Below are 17,838 nucleotides of genomic sequence, written 5' to 3'. Positions count from 1 at the left end.
GGCAGTGTGAGCATGTGACTTGCCCCCGTCATAAACACCTCCAGCCACACTGCCCTGACCTGCCTCCCTTCCCTCTTCTGATGACATGGCAGCCTGGCCAGGGTAGTATATTGCATACATTTCCTGCTGTTCCTACGATTTCATTATCATAGCAGGTGGGACAATAGATTTACACAAGACCACAGAGAGCTATCAGATGTCCCCTCGAAAGCTCACCGAGTGCTTAATTAAAGTTTTTATAACTTTTTATACAGGTGAAGGAAACTTTTGGAGAGATGTAATTAAATCGCTAACAAAAATACATGAAAGTAGGTGAAAAGAGATTCTAACGTTCAATACATAATTGTCACCATCTGTCCCCACTCACCAAACCATCCTTGTTTATTATGGAACTTAAGGAAGACTCGAAACATGGGCCATTTTGGTCACCTAAATAGGCTATTCCTAGAAAATATACGTTTTCATCTTTTTTAAGTATAAAAATTAGGATTTTGTGCCTTATTGGCAACACATGCGGCTTGTCATTGTCAAATCTGGGCTCGGATGTGAGCTTCCCTGTGTAGAGTCTGTCTCTAACCTGGGACCAGTGACTTCCCTTCTTTGGGGTCTAGTTTCTCATTTTTAAATGGGCCCAATGGTTTTCTCTCTATAAGCTGTTCTGGGGCATAAACAAATGAGCAGATGTTAACAGACTTAATATATGAGTAATATAAACACTCTCTCTGCAAAAATGCCTACTGGGAAGGTGAGTATGGATGCAGGTGTGGTTTCTACTTGGGGTAGGGAATGTGGTGAGGCGGGGCGCTCTCCAGGAAAAAACAAAACAAAACCCACAAGTGGATGTCACATCAACCTGGATTCAAACTTTATCACATACCTGCAAGATTCTTAATCCATCAGGGACCCCAAGGTATCAACTGAGCTTACAACCTATGTAGGAGAGCTGTGAAGATAAAATTGAACAATGGCTAGGAATAGGGACAGAGGGACAGCGGGAGGGGGACCCAGGCAGGAGGAGTATTTCAAGATTCCCATCTAGGGGTTCGTGGGTGGTTCAGTCAGTTAAGTGTTTGGCTCTTGGTTTCAGCTCATGACCCTGGAATCAAGCCCCATGTCAGGCTCTCAGCTCAGCAGGGAGTCTACTTGAGGTTCTCTCCCTCTGCCTCTCTCCCTGCTTGTTCTCTCTTGCACTCTGTCTCTCTGTCTCTCTAAAACAAACAAATCAACCTTTAAAAAAAATCTCCATTTCTCCCCCTTCAGCTCCTCCTCCCAACGCAGCCCCCAGAAATGCAATGGTTTTACCAAGAAGAGAGAGCACAGGGCGGGCACCATGAAAAGCTTTGATTTCTTCCCCTTTTCTTGCTGCTTTCCTCTCCTTGGGACTTGTGCTAAGAACTTGGACTTTACAATTTCATATCATTTAAGAGAGAAGGGATATTAGGGGGCTGAAGGGGCAGCCACTTGGCAAACATGAAAGCCTGCTCCAAGACATCTTTATAAGCTCTATGCCCATTGGGGTGCTCTTCAGAGCTGCCTCCCTGCAGAGCTAACTGAGGCTTCAAGACCCAGCTGCTTACGCCCTGCCCTTCAACACGGGGCTTTCTTTTATCCTGTGATTGCTAGGGAGAGCTACAAACGGAATCCAGCGGGCAGCGATAGATAGCATTACCTGTTTTCCTTGTCATTTTTCGGTTTCATTTAGGTTCGACTGCCTTAAGCACTGGAAAAGCTTTACTTAGAAGGCTGGGCTCTGCACTTCCAGGTTCATCAAAATAAAGCAGAAGCCGAGCTGCCTAGTTTTAAGGGCACAAAGGAAAACACAGTTTGGTGATGGGAGGTTTTGAATTACAGTGGGCAAAGATAGTGGCTTCTGCTTAAGACTTAATTAATGAGTGCTTTAATAGGCTAGGTGGGAGCCATTCAAGGACTTTATATAGAGTATCACTTAACTCTGACAAAACCATAGAAGATACATAGGATGAAGATACACAGCATGAAGAAATTGAGACTCAGATAATTAACTTGCCAAAAATCAAGTAACTAGTAAATAATGGAGATCCAGAATATAAGAAAGAAGGGGTATTAGAGATTCAAGGTGACAGTAGATCTTTCACGTTCCAAAAGTCATGCTTTGTCCATCAGGCCGCACCTCTGATGTACGCAAAATAAATATTGCCATATTTCTCCAAGTATAAGATGATATCAATTGTAAGATGCTCCTTTGTGTATCACAGTGGGGAAAACAGTCTGTGGATTAAACTGACGATTAAATCCAAGACATGCTTGGACTTCAGAGATGTAAAAACAGAGAAGAAAAAAGTACCTTTTAATATTCATGAAGAATGATCCTTTAAAAGTCAGCCAGTCTGAAATGTAAGGAACAGAATAGTTACTTGCTGGCCCAGCTTGAGGGCAGCCTGATGGCAGCCCAGGCGTATTCTGGTGACATCTTGCTTTCTCCAAAGCTCAGCATAAAATTCCGGCGGTGATTCAGGACTTTACCTGCAGGTGGCAGTGCAGGCCACCGGATATGGCCTTTGGCCTCCTGGGGCGGCGTTTCAGGGGAGGAGCAGAAGGGGGCAGGTGAGAAACATGCTTCCACAGCTTCCATTTTTATTCACCCTTCTGTGCTCTTCCAAACCTCGGAGTCTTTTCCGTTCCCTTTTTCTCCTGTCTGGTCTCTTCTTTCTCCGCATTAACTCTTTTTCTACCCATATTTCCAAAGTCCAAAAGAGGTAGGCTTGCAATGAAAACGAATGCATCCTTCCTTCCCCCCCGCAAAATCATCAGAAATGTGGGAGTTAGCTAACGAGAAGGAAGCTGGTGTCTTAGTTTCCTGTTATTCTGTGATGTTTGGGTGTCTTGATTGTATATGTCTGGAGCATATCCTAGATATAACCTCAAGATAGAGATTATTCCAGGGGCGCCTGGGTGACTCGGTGGGTTAAGCATCCGACTCTTGGTTTCGGCTCAGATCATTATCTCAGTCTGGGATCGAGCCCTGCATCTGAGCTTGTCCCTCTCCCTCCTCCTTCCCCACGTGCTCTCTCTCTCAATCTAAAATAAATAAATAAATAAATAAATAAATAAAATCTTTAAAAAATGATAGAGATTATTCTATCTAAAGAACATTTCTCAGGTAGGTCTTCTATCTCTCGATGTAGCTAGTGATCAAACCCAGTTGTATCACTCTCCTCCCAGAATCTTGAAACACTTCCCTGATTCTAGACAACTTCTCCCACCTCCTTGCATACCACCTAACCAGGCTCCAGCTCCCTGAGAACCTGTGAACACATCCTGTGTCCACTCCCAGTCCCAGACCTCTCGCCAAAATCTTCTTCCCCTCAGTCACTGCCCATAAAAAAGGCTCATTCTTCAAAACTAAGTTCAGAGTTCCTTAATGAAGTCTTTGCTCACTTAAACCTCATTGCCCTCCACCTATAGCTTTTTTTTTTTTTAAGTTTTTATTTATTTATTTGACAGAGAGAGAAAGAACACAGGCAGAGGGAGAAGCCCCAACATGGGGCTTGATCCCAAGACCCCGGGATCATGATGGGAGCCGCAGGCAGTTGCTTAACCAACTGAGCCACCCAGGTGCCCCCACTTACAGCTCTTAACAGCTCTGTAAATATGTTCATTGGTATGCCAGTCACCTCATGAGTTATCAATGTGGCAGTCTTCCTCTGTCCGTCCGATTTATATCCATATCCCTAGCACCTCGCACAGAGCCCAGGTTATAGTAGATACTCGACTGATATTTATTGAATGAATGAATAATTGAATGATTCTTTTCTAAAATATACCAGAACGGACAGGGAAATTATTTTTAACTTTTGCACATTAAAAGCTTTTAAAACTCCTGACATCCAGACTCCACCCAGAACCAGTGAAATCAGAACTTCTCAACTGATGTTTGGGTTGAGCCCAGGCAAGGGTATTTTGTAAAGCTCCCCAGGTGATCTCAAGGTACAACCAAGGTTGAGAATCACCTCCATGGCAATGGTTCTCAAAGTGTGGTCCCAGGACCAGCATTAGAATATTACTATCATCTTATTTGAAATGAAAATTCCTAGGACCCACCCTATACTGTAGAGTCAGAAATGGCAGGGCTAGGGGGATGGAGGGAGTTGACAACAATCTGTGTTTTAACAAGGCCTCCCATGATACAAAGTCAAGTTTGAGAAGCACTGTCTTAGAGGTTTACTTTAAATAAGTTATAGAGACTGTGTGTGAATGAATCTCTCCCACCTTTTTCTTCTAATTTGATTCTGGCCCCTATTTCTTGCATATGGCTGTGCTTGCAGACAAACAACAAGCCCTTTTTAGTTGAAGATTTTTTTTTTCCAATCTAGTTTTGTCTTACGATCAACATCAACTTATGGTAAAATAGCTTACCTATTTTATGTGGTTTTTTTTTTTTTTTTTCAATCCTTAAAAAAACCAGAGAAGTATTCTCATGGCCATTTTTTCAAATCCTGGAACAGAAATGAACAAAACCCAACATACATGGAACTTGTCCCATATGCCAGGCATGGTGCTGAAGTGCCCCATCATCTTACAATAAATCTAAGACATCCATCCCACAGAGGCAGAAAGAAAGGCTGGAAAAAATAGGATGAGTCCACAGGGACAGAGCAGAGATGTGAACGCAGATCTGTCCTACCATCCGGTCGTTCTCAGGATTCTGATGACACCCATTTTTTTATTTTGCCCATAATCCCATAGTTTTCTTTCTTTTTTTTTTTTTAAAGATTTTATTTATTTTTGACAGAGAGAGAGAGTGTACAAGCAGGGGAAGAAGCAGGCAGAGGGAGAGGGAGAAGCAGGCTCTCCGCCGAGCAGGGAGCCCGATGCGGGGCTCGATCCCAGGACTCTGGGATCACGACCCGAGCCGAAGACAGACGCTTAACCATCTGAGCCACCCAGGTGCCCCAATCCCATAGTTTTCATGAGGAAAATCGGCTGCTCTCAAGAATCCCTGGCTAGCTCTCGAACAGAGGTGGTCACTTTGAGCACATTAAGTACTCACGCTGTTTCCTGCTCATTTGCAGTGGAATACACTCAGGGCTTTCTTTTTCTCTAAGACCTTGGAAAGAAACATGGTTTCACAATGCATCTAGGGTTAAAAGGACAGTTTTCTTCTAAAATGTCTACTTCTCTGAAACTCATACGCTTTGTTCCAAATCTGTGGTCTGAATTCTTGGATTCATTATTCACATGGTTCCTTTTTGAATCGTGAACCTTAGTACAGTTGTAGAGGCTCTGTGCTAGGCTCTGTGGGGGACCAGCAGTGAGAAAGACAGACAAACCCCACTTGCTCACCTTCAAGAAGAACCGTATATATAAAACTAACCAATGAAGACACTAAGTCTAGATGTTATGACTGTATTATCCAGGGCAATAAGATAAGAAGAGGACCTCTATGAGTTCAATTCTATAGTGTCTTGTGTGTACGTCTTAAGAGGTCTTTTGAACAGAAAGATCTTTGAACCTATGCTTCTCTATTTTAGTTTTTTGGGGAACCGGTATGGATGGTGTTTATTTTGGGAAATAGAGTAAATATTCCCAAGTTTGGAAGAGTCAGCCTATCAGAAGATGCAAACCCAACATTCCATTTCTAAAACAGGACACCTCAATCATCAGACCTCTTTCTCTGGGGAATGGCCAGCCAGCGTCTTCAGCAATTATACCAGTCAGAGGAGAAATTTCCGTGACTTCCGTGGGCCATAAAAATCTGATACCGTCAGCAAACTGGAAGGCATTTCCAGTGAAGGTGGCTTCATATACAAAAGCAGCAGAACTGAGTACCACAAGCTCATGGCAAACTGCCAGTCCTGTTCCAGGACCCAGCCCTGCTCAGTGATGCTTATTCATCTGGGAGACTAATCCTAAATCTCAAATCCAAGCTGTGGGGCAAATAAGGCACCCAGGGGAGACTTTCTGTGCACCTGAGCACTCAGAGACACGCTCCACTTGCAAACACGTGAAAGAACCTGAAAAAGTAATCTTTTTTTAAGTCTTTAAAACATGAGAGAGCTTATCAAGACAGGGAGGAATTGCTAAGCCAATATGACAGAGAAACTGCTTACGTGGATAGGTACATCAACTGGGAAGAAAGGTTTGCCCTAAGGGTACTTGTCAAGCCCAGAAATTTTTAGATTTCCTACTGACAGCCTAAGGGGGCAAAGAGGATAGAAATGACAGGTTTGGCAAGGTCTTTTTTTTACAGTAATGGAACTGTTCTAAAATAAGCTTATTGTGATGGTTATATAATTCTTTATATATGCTAAAAATTCGTGGACTTGTACACTTAAAATGGATGATTTGTATGATATGTGAATTGTATCTCAATAAAGGTTGGGGGGGGAACTCAGTGAAGTGAGATCACTTTCTATTTGAGGGCAAAGTTAGGGGGAAACTGTCTTCTAGAAGCTGGCTGGCCTCCCCCTTCCCCACCCCAACTGATCTGCTCTGTTGCCAGGCACATGTTTACCTTAGAGACAGAGCACCCCCCCCCCCGGGTTCTGAGCCTCAGTTGAGACCCATAGAACACTGGCCCTTGGAGGCAGAGCTGTGGAGCCCTACACAGCCATGGAGGGCCTGCTGCCTGCCATCAGATCCACTTTCCAGTTGGTCCTAGAGCCCTTGTGGGGTGCCCTGCTGGTGATTTCTGAAAGCTGGAGACATGTTTCAGTTCTCCATGAGTTTCCCTGGGACATGCTGGCATATAATGTAATACTGGTTTTGACAGCGAAGAAACGACACATTTGGAGAAGTGTGAAGGTGCTAGGCAAAAGGTGTTTGGCCCACGCTAAAGTCTGTGGAAAAGGTAGTGGGAATATGGGACCAATGACACAAGCTGATGATGCCCCAGGGCTGCCTGGGGTGGAGGCCAGTCTTCCCACATTACAAACCTTATGCTTCTCAGCAGTAAGTACTAACCGCTGTAGGCTGGCACTTCAGAACACCATTGACTTTCTGAAAATGGCGCAGAAGACCCAGCCTCCTAAACTTTCCCAAGTGACTGGTGATAGACCCATCTTAAGAATGTCAGAGAAGAATGGAAAACAACTTTGGAAGAAAATAATGGACGATTTGAATGGAAACACTGACGTTCTAGAGAGTCCAGAACTGTTCGCCCAAGAAATCGCGAGATGGAAGCAGAGACTCCAGGAAACGGAGCAGGAGAAAGAAAGGCTAGAGCAGTCGAACGCAGGAATGCAGCGGGCTCTGAAAGAGAAAGTCAGCCAGTTAATACCACTGGGTGAAAACCTTCTGAAGGCCATCCCCTGGCCTTGTCTCCTTGGAGATCTCTTGGGTCACGTCAACTGGGAAGTCAAGCAAAAGAGGGAAGCAGAAAATGACAATCAGCCCATCCATCGGTCAGAGGGTGATCTGAAGGGTGTCACTGACGATGCTGATTCCAATGTGTCCCTTCAAAGTGCTGAAGAGAAAAATGAGGAACTAGCCAGACAACTGTGGGAAGAAAAGCGAATCAATGAAGAGCTTATGGGACAAATCACAGATCTTCGAGCCAAGGAAGCCTCTTTGCAGACGGAAAATTCACAGCTTCAAAGTGAGATTCAGCAGTTGAAACGGAAGCTTCAACTTCTGCCTCAATTATATCAAGAATACACCAGGGAACTTGAGAGAAAATCATTGGAGAAGGAAGCGCAGTGCTCAGACATTGAGAAGAGTCTTTCCTACACGTGTGGAAACATCGAGTCCGCAACTCAGATTCGCAACTTATACAAGAAGATGGCCGAAGACACCCGCAGAGAACTGGAGGAGAACACCTCGCACTGTCTAAAGGACATCCTCTTCTATGCGAATAAAGTCCAGGAGAGCTGGATGGCAGCTGTGCTTACCGAGCGAAAAGTCAAGGAGCTAAGGAAAGAAAATGATCACATCAGGCAAATGTTGGCCAAAGCGGAGTTCAACTTCCCGCCTTTCCCAAGTGGCCGTTTTGCTCCTGCTCCCCCACAGGCAGCCCACGGAGGCCCAGAAGTGTCAGGGGACCCCCTGGATCCTCAGCACCCCCAGGAAGGAGAAGAGCCAGGCCGCGAGGGCTCACGCATCCAGGGACACCCGCAGGTTTGACTGAGCTCACCGCAACCCGGTCCTGAACGCCCACAACCACGGCATAACATCTGCATGTGTTTTCTGTCTTTGAAGTAGTTTTCACTTATCTCTTTTTGGTTTAGATACTGCTATTTAATTGATATTACAATTGCTTTTATTTAAGTAGATTTAGCATTATAGTTTTCAGATAGTATTTCTCCAGTAAAGTGTCATTTCCTGTAATTCTTACAAATATATTGTTTTCACATCATCAGACCCTCTAGAATTAGATAATATTAAGTATTGTATTTTGATTTAAATTAAAGATCCACAATTACTTTAACAACTATTGAAATTTGGCATGGATACAAACATTTAAAATAACATTTTTCTATGGCATGAGCATTTTTGTAGGCCATTTTGAAACTCACGAGCATGTATTAGAAGTCTGTACAAGTAATTTAATATATATCTGAATAAATTTTGATTTAAAAAAATTGGAAAAAAAATCCACTATTCCAACTTCATAATATTTTGATTAGACTAGCTTTAAATTCATAAATTAACTTATCGTAGTTTAAGGTTTACAATTTTTTTCTCCTCTTGTTAACTTTTTTAAACGTTTTTCTTTTGTTTAAGATATTGTTTGCTCTTTAGACGTTTCTAAATTTTATGCAGTGAAAATGAAGGTTTTCCCTTGATGGCAAGCAAACACACACACACACAGCCCACCATGCCGATTCCAAGGCACCCTGAGTCGGTATGTCAGGAACCGAGGATAATATAACAGGAAAGAAAGCTGCAAAATTGTAAAAAAATTTTAAAGAAAGAAAGAAAGAAACCATGCTCACACAATTTGTATAATATACCTAACTCATATACACACAAAAGGAGAGTTGCCCAGAAAGTGAGGAAAAAGCAGGGGGAGACTCCCAGATGCTAACAACAGGGGAAGCTCTTCCCAGCCCTGGGACTGCCTGGAGGGAGAAGGGGGGTGCAAGTGGGGGGCTGTCCTCAAGGAAGACAAAGATTTGCTGCAGGTACACATGACAGCCACCAGAGGGCATGGGAGCGCAGGCCAGGGGAGTGCAGGGCAATAACTTGGAGAAGGACCAGCACACTTGGGTCTATACAATCTAAAGTGTGTGTGTGTGTGTTACTGCATTAATTCATATCCGTTTATTTAGTACAGGCAGATCTCAGAGATCGTGCAGATTTAGTTCCAGGCCACCACAATAATGCAAATGCCACCATAAAGCAAATAATTCAATAATTAATATTTTTCTGGAAGTCATTTTTTTTCTGGTTTCCCAGTGCACACAAAAGTTATGTTTATTACACTACACTGTCATCTAGTAAGTGCACAATAGCATTATCTCTAAAAAAATAAAAATTAAACCATGTTGAATTAAAAAATATTTTCTTGCTAATAAATGCTAACCATCGTCTGAGCTTTTAGCACGTTGTAATCTTTTAGCTGATGGAAGGGTCTTGCTTCAGTATTTGCTGACTGATCAGGGTGGTGGTTGATAGAAAGCTGTGGCAATTTCTTCAAAGAAGACAACTACGAAGGTTGCCGCCTCAGCTGACCCTTCTTGTCACAAAAGACTTCGCTGTATCGGGCAGCGCTGTGGAGGGATGTGAAGAAATTGGAGCGCTGTTGGGTGGGAATGTGAAACACCATAGCTGCTGTGGAAAACAGAGTGGAGGCTCCTCCAAAAATTAAAAAGAGAGATACCATATGATCCGGTAATCCCACTTCTGAATATGTATCGCCCAAAACTGAAATCAGGATCTGAAAGGGGTACCTGCACTTCTAGTTTCATAGAGCACTATTCTTAGTAGCCCACGAGAGAAAGCCATCCAAATGTCCACCAACGGATGGATGGATGGGCTCAGAGAATATGGTATGAATGAGTAAAGAAAACGTAACATTATTCTGAAAAGAGAAGGAAATTCGGTCACACGCTACAATATGGATGAACCTTAAGGATAGTATCCTATGTAAAATAAGCCAGTCTTACACACACACACACACACACACGCACACACACACACACACCAGATATTGTCTGATACCTCTTATATGAGATCTCTAAAGTTGGTGAAAAATAAAATAAAAAATAAAGCAGTCCAACTCCTACAAACAGAAAGTGGACCCGTGGCTGCCACGGGCTGAGGAGTGAAAGGAATGGGTGGTTATTGCCTGGGTATAGAGTTTCAGATTTGCAAGATTAAAATTTCTAGCAATCTCCTGCTCAACTTTGTGAATTTAGATAATAATACAAAACTACCAAACTTAAAAAGAATTAAAAGGGTAGATTTCATGTCATGTGTTTTTTACCACAATTTGAAAAAAAAAAAAGGAAATGTGAGATTTGGGATTTGAGTGGTGGGGAATTAGACTTGAGCTCTGTCTCCGACCAATGACTTCACCTCTCTACGTTTCGGTTGAAGGAGTTGATCTAAATAATTTTTAAAGGTTCTACCCAGTTCTAAAATCTAATTGCTTTATAATTATAAAGAGAATATCTTAGCCATTGACTCTAAGACAAAGACCTCTATAGTACAAAATGTTGACCTCCTTATCTTCCAAAAAATCCCTCCACTACACCTTGTCAGTCGTATCAGAGAATCATTTCACATTGGATGCTCAGTGATCAGCATCTCACTAAAGTAATTCATGCTGAAAACAACATGATGATAACTTGAAAAAGGACGTTTACCTCAAGCCGAAGGAGGACCAAATTTTAAATATTCATATTATGCTCATTATATTTTTGATCACTAATCTTTACTGGATGTGTATGAGAAAGATGAGAGCAAAGGTCATTAGAAGAAAGAAAACTATCTCTGAAATGACCCTGATATCAGGTGAAGATCATCTGAATGCAGGAAGTACTAGAGGGATGGAAAAGAAGGAGCAGAATTACGACAGGTTGAGGATGGAACTTGGTGGGTATTAGACAGCAAAGGATCAGAGGATTTGCTAAGGTTTCAGTCTGGAGGGATGGGGGTAACAATGAAACAAGCAATGTTTGTAGAAAGGAAGGTGCCTATGTCGAAACACACAGGAGAGAGATTGGGTCCTGGGATGAAGAGGCATCCTGGGGAGACTGCATGGGTACTTCTACATAGTGTTTGAAGAGAGACAAGAGCAGCAAGGCCTGGACCGATCCTTGGGGCACAGCGGCAGTTAAGCCAAAATCCTCACACTTGCAGCAGGTGTCTTCGGTGTTACAGAGTGTGATGAATAAGAAAGCTTATGAACGAGGAAGAAGAGGCCCTGGCAGGGGTGTAAACAGGGAGGAGGAAGTAACCAAGACAGAGAAATGAAGCCAAAGGGGCCAAGGGTGAGACAAAAGAGCGCCCTGCAGCAGAAGTCAGAGGAAGGGGCTGGTGGGGAGGTGTTGGTTAGTGTATCTTTGCTGCCAGAAACGTATGGGAAGGAGGACATCCAAAGTGAGAAAATTCCTGAAAAGGCAGGAAGGGAAAGATTTCCAGGCTCAGACAAGAGAATCAAGTTTGGAAATAGAGGCGGGAACGGTGGAAGGATGCGTGTAGAAAGAAAGGTTATTTGTTGGAATGTATGGCCACAAGCCACAGCAAAAGAACTTTGCAAGCTCAAGTAGAAAGGAATTTATTTGGAAGGCTTTGGGGCAACTCCCAAAATGCATGCGAAGACCAGATAACCAGACTCGGCAAGAGGGCTGAACCAAGGGAGACTGGGCCTAAAAAAGACAGGTGAGCTCCAAGCACAGCATGAGCTTGGGTTAGGCCCCATCACTGGTACTAGACACATACCAAGAACACAGGTGTCATCTGGTCTCCTCTACGGTCACCTCAAAGCTCTGAAATCCCCAACTGTCCTCCCAAGATTCAAAAGCCCGGTGCCAAGTGTCTTCTTAGCTAACCCTCCATTATCTACCCACTCTCCCCCCGCCATGACTTCTAAGAGCACCTGACTATTCCGCTTTCTGAGACATACTTGATGTCCCACCAGATACCCAGGGCAGACATTCTTTACAAAAATAAGGCTCTTACAAAAACAAAATAAAACAAACGAACCAAAGCCTCAAAGAGTCAAAAGTAGTCAAAACAAGAGACACTTGTCTACCACTTCCCACCTCGCCAATTCCCAGACCTGCATTTCAAAACCAAAAGCAAAACAACGTATATGATGCAAAAGTCTTCTGCCTCACATAAAAACAGTCTGACTTCGTACCGCCGAAAACACTCTACTTCCCAGAGCAAGCCATTAAAATCTGTCCACTCTATCCAAGGTCCAGCCCCAAGACCCCCGACTGACACCCTTTCCTTTGGTTTTCATTCTCTAGCAAGCTTGTTCTGGTATTTTGCAAACCACAAAGCAGTGACAAAGTCAGACAACACTAATGCATGTGTAAACTTGGTGGAAAGAGATTGAAAAGGAAGTTAAAACACTGAGATGATACAATAAGGCACGAAACTCTAGGTAATGGCTTTAGTTCTCTTCTCTGTGGAAGGTCTCCGCTGTGGGTCACATCAACGGCTTCCCTACGCCAGAGCCCCCTCCACGTCTACTTTGCCTTCAGCCAGCACTTTTGCAGCTGGGGACACTTAATCCTCGGGGTGAGCCTGTGACCCTCAATGTCACACATGAAGATGTCGGCTCTGGGTCATCCTGCGTGTATAGGATTACAACAGCCTTTCAGAACTGCCTTTCACTAACTTTTTCTTTCTTTTTAAAACATCCTTTGGTTTTATATTGGGCAAGAGCAAAAATAAAATTACTTGATAGTAAATCGCCCCTACTGTACAATTACAAAATGCTGCTCTTTACCACATTGTAAGATTTCAATACGCAGCCAGCCTATTTCTGATTTCTTCATGGGGACTAATGTGATATAATAACAAAGATGGCTGTATCCTCACCAGGTAATTCAAATCCCCACTTAAATCCTCCACAAGTGGCCCCAACTTTTCTCTTGTCAAAATAAAGACTAAGACGCAAGATGGTTTAGGAACAAATGAAAACTCCATCGCCTTCAACCGAACTCTAGCTCTATCTGTGTAAATAGTAAGCAGTATTTCCCTCTGATTAAACCATCTTTCATTTAAAGAACTATTTCACACTTGAAATTCTTAGGCCATATGCAACTGTTATGGGATAAACTGCGTTCCTCCAAAATTTATGTTGATGTCCTAACCCCAGGTAACTCAGAATGTGAATGTATTTGAAGATAGAGCCTTTTAAAGAGTGATTAAGCTAAAAGGAGACAATTAGGGTGAGCCTAATCCAATCTGACTGATGTCCCAATACGAAAAGGAAATTTGGACACACAAAGGGACACCAGGGACATATACACAGAGAAAGAAGGCAGCCATTTGTAAGCCAAGGAGCAAAGCCCCAGAAGAAACCAAAGCTACCTCTACCTTGATCTTGGATTTCCAGGCTCCAGACTGTAGGAAAATACGTTTCTGTTGTTTAGCCCCCAGTCTGTGGTACTTTGTTATGGCAGTCCTAGCAAACTCATACAGCAACCTGTACAAAGAGACCAACTGAATTATTAGTAAAGAAAACAATGTATGAATTGCCATCTACTTTCATTGGTGTTTTAAATATTTTTCCCATGTCATGAGTGGATGGATTTTGTAATTCCCAGTAGGAAAACATACCTGAAAAGCCTAATGGCAAATCAGTTGTAAAATGTTTTTGCTGTGTCGGGGCAGGCAGTAAGGACTGTCTTCGAAGTCCCCCGACTTACTTTATTAGAAGGCCAGATACATGCTGGCTGCTTGCATGACTGTGTCCCTCGTTAAGTGATCTGTGTTGTTTTTCTTTCAGCAAAGGCTTTATTTGTTTAAAAGACATGAGTCTTGACTTCCAAATTCAAGTGACCATTTGCAGATAAGATTCATAAGTGTCCTAGGTCCACTGCCCCCACCTCAGACTCTCAGACAGGGAGTGTTGTACAGGTGACTTATGAATGAAGCAATCCCAAAGGCAAATTAAGTCAGAAGATCAGGAAAATAAAAAGGAGGAAGCCAAATAAGGACATGTCTTCAAGCAAAGTTTTACAGATAATCACTTCAGGTTTATCCCACGATGAGGATCACTGGATCATGAGAGTGTAATTTGCACCTCAGCCCTGTCCTGACCCAAGGCAACAGCCATGGAACTTTCCAACTCCCAAATCCATCAGTCACTGGCTTAGGGGAGAGGAAATTGCCAGACTCTACCAGGCCAATCCTTTGGGGGGAAAAAAAAGAGCTTCAGAGGCTGTCTATTGGGACCAAAAGTGCCTCAAAGTCCTGGGGCCCCAAAAGTAAAATAAAAGGGACTTGAGGAGGTCTGGTGGGAATACCAGCATTATACATCACAGTAAACACTGAATCATTCTTTTTCTTCAGCTCATCTGGAAGACTATGGGTCGTATTCTGTAAAGTCACCTAGACTTTTGGGGTCTGCATTGCTTTAAGAACTTCAGCATCACTCAGATTTTTATTAGGTCCAGATATTCCTATCATTTCTACCATGCCCCGCCTCCTATTCCAGGCATTCCTTCCTCAGGGAAACCAGCTGAAATGAGCTACCTGAGCTATAGAGTCTCTGTGTTCCCTCTTCCTCTGCCCCGCGCCCCACCTTCTTCTCAAACCTTCTTCACCCGGCCCATCCTCTTTCTGAGGGTCTCTCTCTCTCTCTCTCTCATCACATCCTTCACTCCTACTCTCTGATGTTCTACATTTTTCTGGACTCTTGGTTGGATTTCTTTCAGCACTGTGCTGGCATCCTTATTGTAATCTGGTTGACAAACAAGAACAGTATCATGGGCTGACTTTCCGCAGGGTCTTAGAAGACTGCGTGCTTTCTCCCGCCACCCCGGGCTGGGTTGAATTAGGACTTACATTCAGGTCTCTGTCATGGCCTCCAGTGGGAGCATACACGTTTTGCAGTCTGAAAAGTCCCTTGATTTCTTGGCCTTTATATTGACTAATTGAGAATTTGGCTTAATAGGATACAGCAAAAGTAGGCATAAGAGAAATGTGAGTCATATGCTGATACAATTTAATTGTGCCTGTGGAGCCTGCTCAGGCCTAATCTTTACATAGTGCTTGGATAGGGTGACGCTTTGCTGAATGGAATAGATACACAGGTCATAATGAGTAACTCAGGGCCTAGGGTCACCTGGTTTTCCATAACCAGAAGTTCAGTTTTTATCAAGGCCCAATATCAACCCCAAAGCTCTTTCTGTAGAAGAGAAGAAATTCCTGCTAAAAAGTAACTTGACTAAATCCTCAGTGGTCTGAGATTCTCCTCTTGGGGTTTGTCATTGTCTCCTCCAGTATCTTGATATACTTCCAAAACTTTAAGTGCCATTTATTGGATCTGCTTAGACTGCAATCTGGACCGTCTAGGGAAAATTGTTCTGGATCCCATTCCAATTGGGACACTGTATTAATTTTCTAGGGCTGTTCTGTTGTAACAAATTACCACAAACTCAGTGGCTTCAAACAGCAGGAATTGATTCTCGCACTGTTCTGGAGGTCAAAAGTTAAGCATCAAAGAGTTGGCAAGGTTGGTTTCTGCTAGAGGCTCTGACGAGAATCTGCTCCATGCTCCTCTCCTAGATGTTGGTGCCTGTGGCAATCTTTGGCGTTCTTGGCTTCTAGATGAATCACTCCAATCTCTGCCTCTGTCTTCCCATTGGCCTCCCCTCTGGGTCTGTTTGTATCTTTCCCTTTTCTTATAAAGATATTTATCATTGGATTTAGGGTACATGTGTTTATAAGGGTGATCTAAATCTAGGATGGTTTCCTCTAAGATCCTTGACTTAATTATGTCTGCAAAGACTCCTTTTCCAAATAAGATAACATTTACGGGTCTTGGGATTTAGGACGTGGACATATATTTCAACCCACCATAGAATTATTTCTGATTACTCAGTTATTAGCTTTAAATATCCATCCAAATCTAACATATATTCTTACTAGTACACAATACAAGGTGGAGGAAACAAAGGAAACCTGTCTTTTACTTTGGAAAAAAATACCCCAACATCTCTAAGACTATGAGGTAGTAGGGTTTTCACAGAATTTATGTCCCTTTCCATGACATACATAAGTTTTACTAAGGCCAAAGAATTTTCTTGTATTCATATTCTAGCAGCTCATGTCACCAGTATATTTGGCCCATGTAATATGTTATGAATGAGTGAGACAGTCATGCCTCTGTAGACTAAATTGTGGCATGGAGCCGAACAGTTGAAATAATTCTGAGGTAAGATGGTTATGACATGCTGTTAGATATCTACCTACGTAAAATAAACTATCCCAGTGGATCAACAGGAGCACTTTTATTGCTTTGCTCCTCGAAAGAGATCACCTCCAAATAATAAATGCAATTGGAGTTGCCACCTGCTAAGCTTTAACAATTCATTTTCATTCTCCAAGACCAATCCAAGATCAGCTGACCTGGCCAAACCTGAGAGTTAAGTAAAAACAAAATAGAAATCACCATCCTCACATCTCGAGCCTTACTTAATGCCCATCACCCAGTGTGATGAGCACTGCGTCTTACACACAACCGATAAATTATTGAACACTATGTCTGAAACTAATGATGTACTATATATGTTGGCTAATTGAATTTAAATAAAAATTAAAAAAAAACATCATCCTCATATTTTCCCAGGAAAAAATTTTTTGGGGGTAGCATTAAATTTAGACATTTCTCCATAGAAATTGTAGTATCTTTGCTTTATTAGTTTGATAGCTAGAGGGAGCTCCATAGGCTTCAACTTGGCTCTTCTTACCTTAATAGCTCTTGTATCAAAATCTGGAAAGCCAGTTCTTCTAGGATAGAGGGTATACATAGCAACTACATGCTCACCAACCAGATAATTGATTTTGTATCAGATAAAAGGGTTTGTGATCTACTAAAAGTATGAGAAGCATTTGTGAATCAAAACTCCATTTGTTTCTTGACCCTTGTAAGACTCTATTATGACCAGTGCAAAGCAATGGTACACTGAGATCCCAAGAACTGATGTTACATATAGCCAGTGTCCAGTGACCCTCGGAAGATTTGAGTAGCTCATTCTCTTTAGGGGGAAAAACAAAAAAACCTGCTACATAGCTGAAGGGAAGTTAAATAAAAGATTTAATCTGTGTATTTCTGACTTTTTTTTTTCAAAACCTCAAAGGTACTCAGTTTGAGAATCAGGCAGTGAGGTATGACATTTTGATCCAAATTCTATTCTCTCCAGACCAGGAGCTAATTTTCAATTATAAGAACCACGAGAAAGGGGATTTCCACTTTGGAGAAGATGGACTATTCCCAATATTTTTCAATATGGACTCTTCTCAGTATTTTTCTCTGTTCCTCTTACTAAGTACAACTAAAAATCCTGGATGTCTTCTCTATTTAAAGGAGAAACAGAAAAATCCACAAATACAGTTGGAGACTTCAACACCCCTGTCAACACTTGATGAAACAACTCAACAGAAAATCAGCAAGTATAGAGAATACAAGATACCCTCAACCAATAGGATCTAAATGACATTTATACAATATTCCACCCAGCAACTGCAGAAGACACATTATTTAATTGCCTGTGAGACACATATCAAGATAGACCATGTTCTGGGCCATAAAACAAACCTCAACAAGTTTAGAAGAACTGCAGTGATACAGAGTGTGTTGTCTGACCACAGCAGCATGAAACTAGACATCACTCATGGAAAGAAAACAGGAAAATCTTCAAACACTGAGAAACTAAAAACACACTTCTAAAT

The 17,838-nt window shown here is 42.4% G+C and overlaps 1 long non-coding RNA gene across 3 annotated transcripts in view; it reads right to left on the bottom strand.

Annotated features, from left to right (window-relative positions):
- Positions 1-17,838, bottom strand: part of LOC144382729 (uncharacterized) — a 226,769-nt gene that overhangs the window by 151,881 nt on the left and 57,050 nt on the right. For all 3 annotated transcript variants that reach the window (XR_013450108.1, XR_013450107.1, XR_013450106.1), the window contains exon 2: positions 7,114-7,230. This is a non-coding gene — a long non-coding RNA (uncharacterized LOC144382729). The remainder of the gene's footprint in view (positions 1-7,113; positions 7,231-17,838) is intronic.

This window comes from Halichoerus grypus, chromosome 8 (assembly GCF_964656455.1).
Source record: "Halichoerus grypus chromosome 8, mHalGry1.hap1.1, whole genome shotgun sequence".
NCBI lineage: Eukaryota > Metazoa > Chordata > Mammalia > Carnivora > Phocidae > Halichoerus > Halichoerus grypus.
The sequence above is the reverse complement of the archived record's forward strand: the minus strand, read 5'-3'. Positions and strand labels throughout refer to the sequence as shown.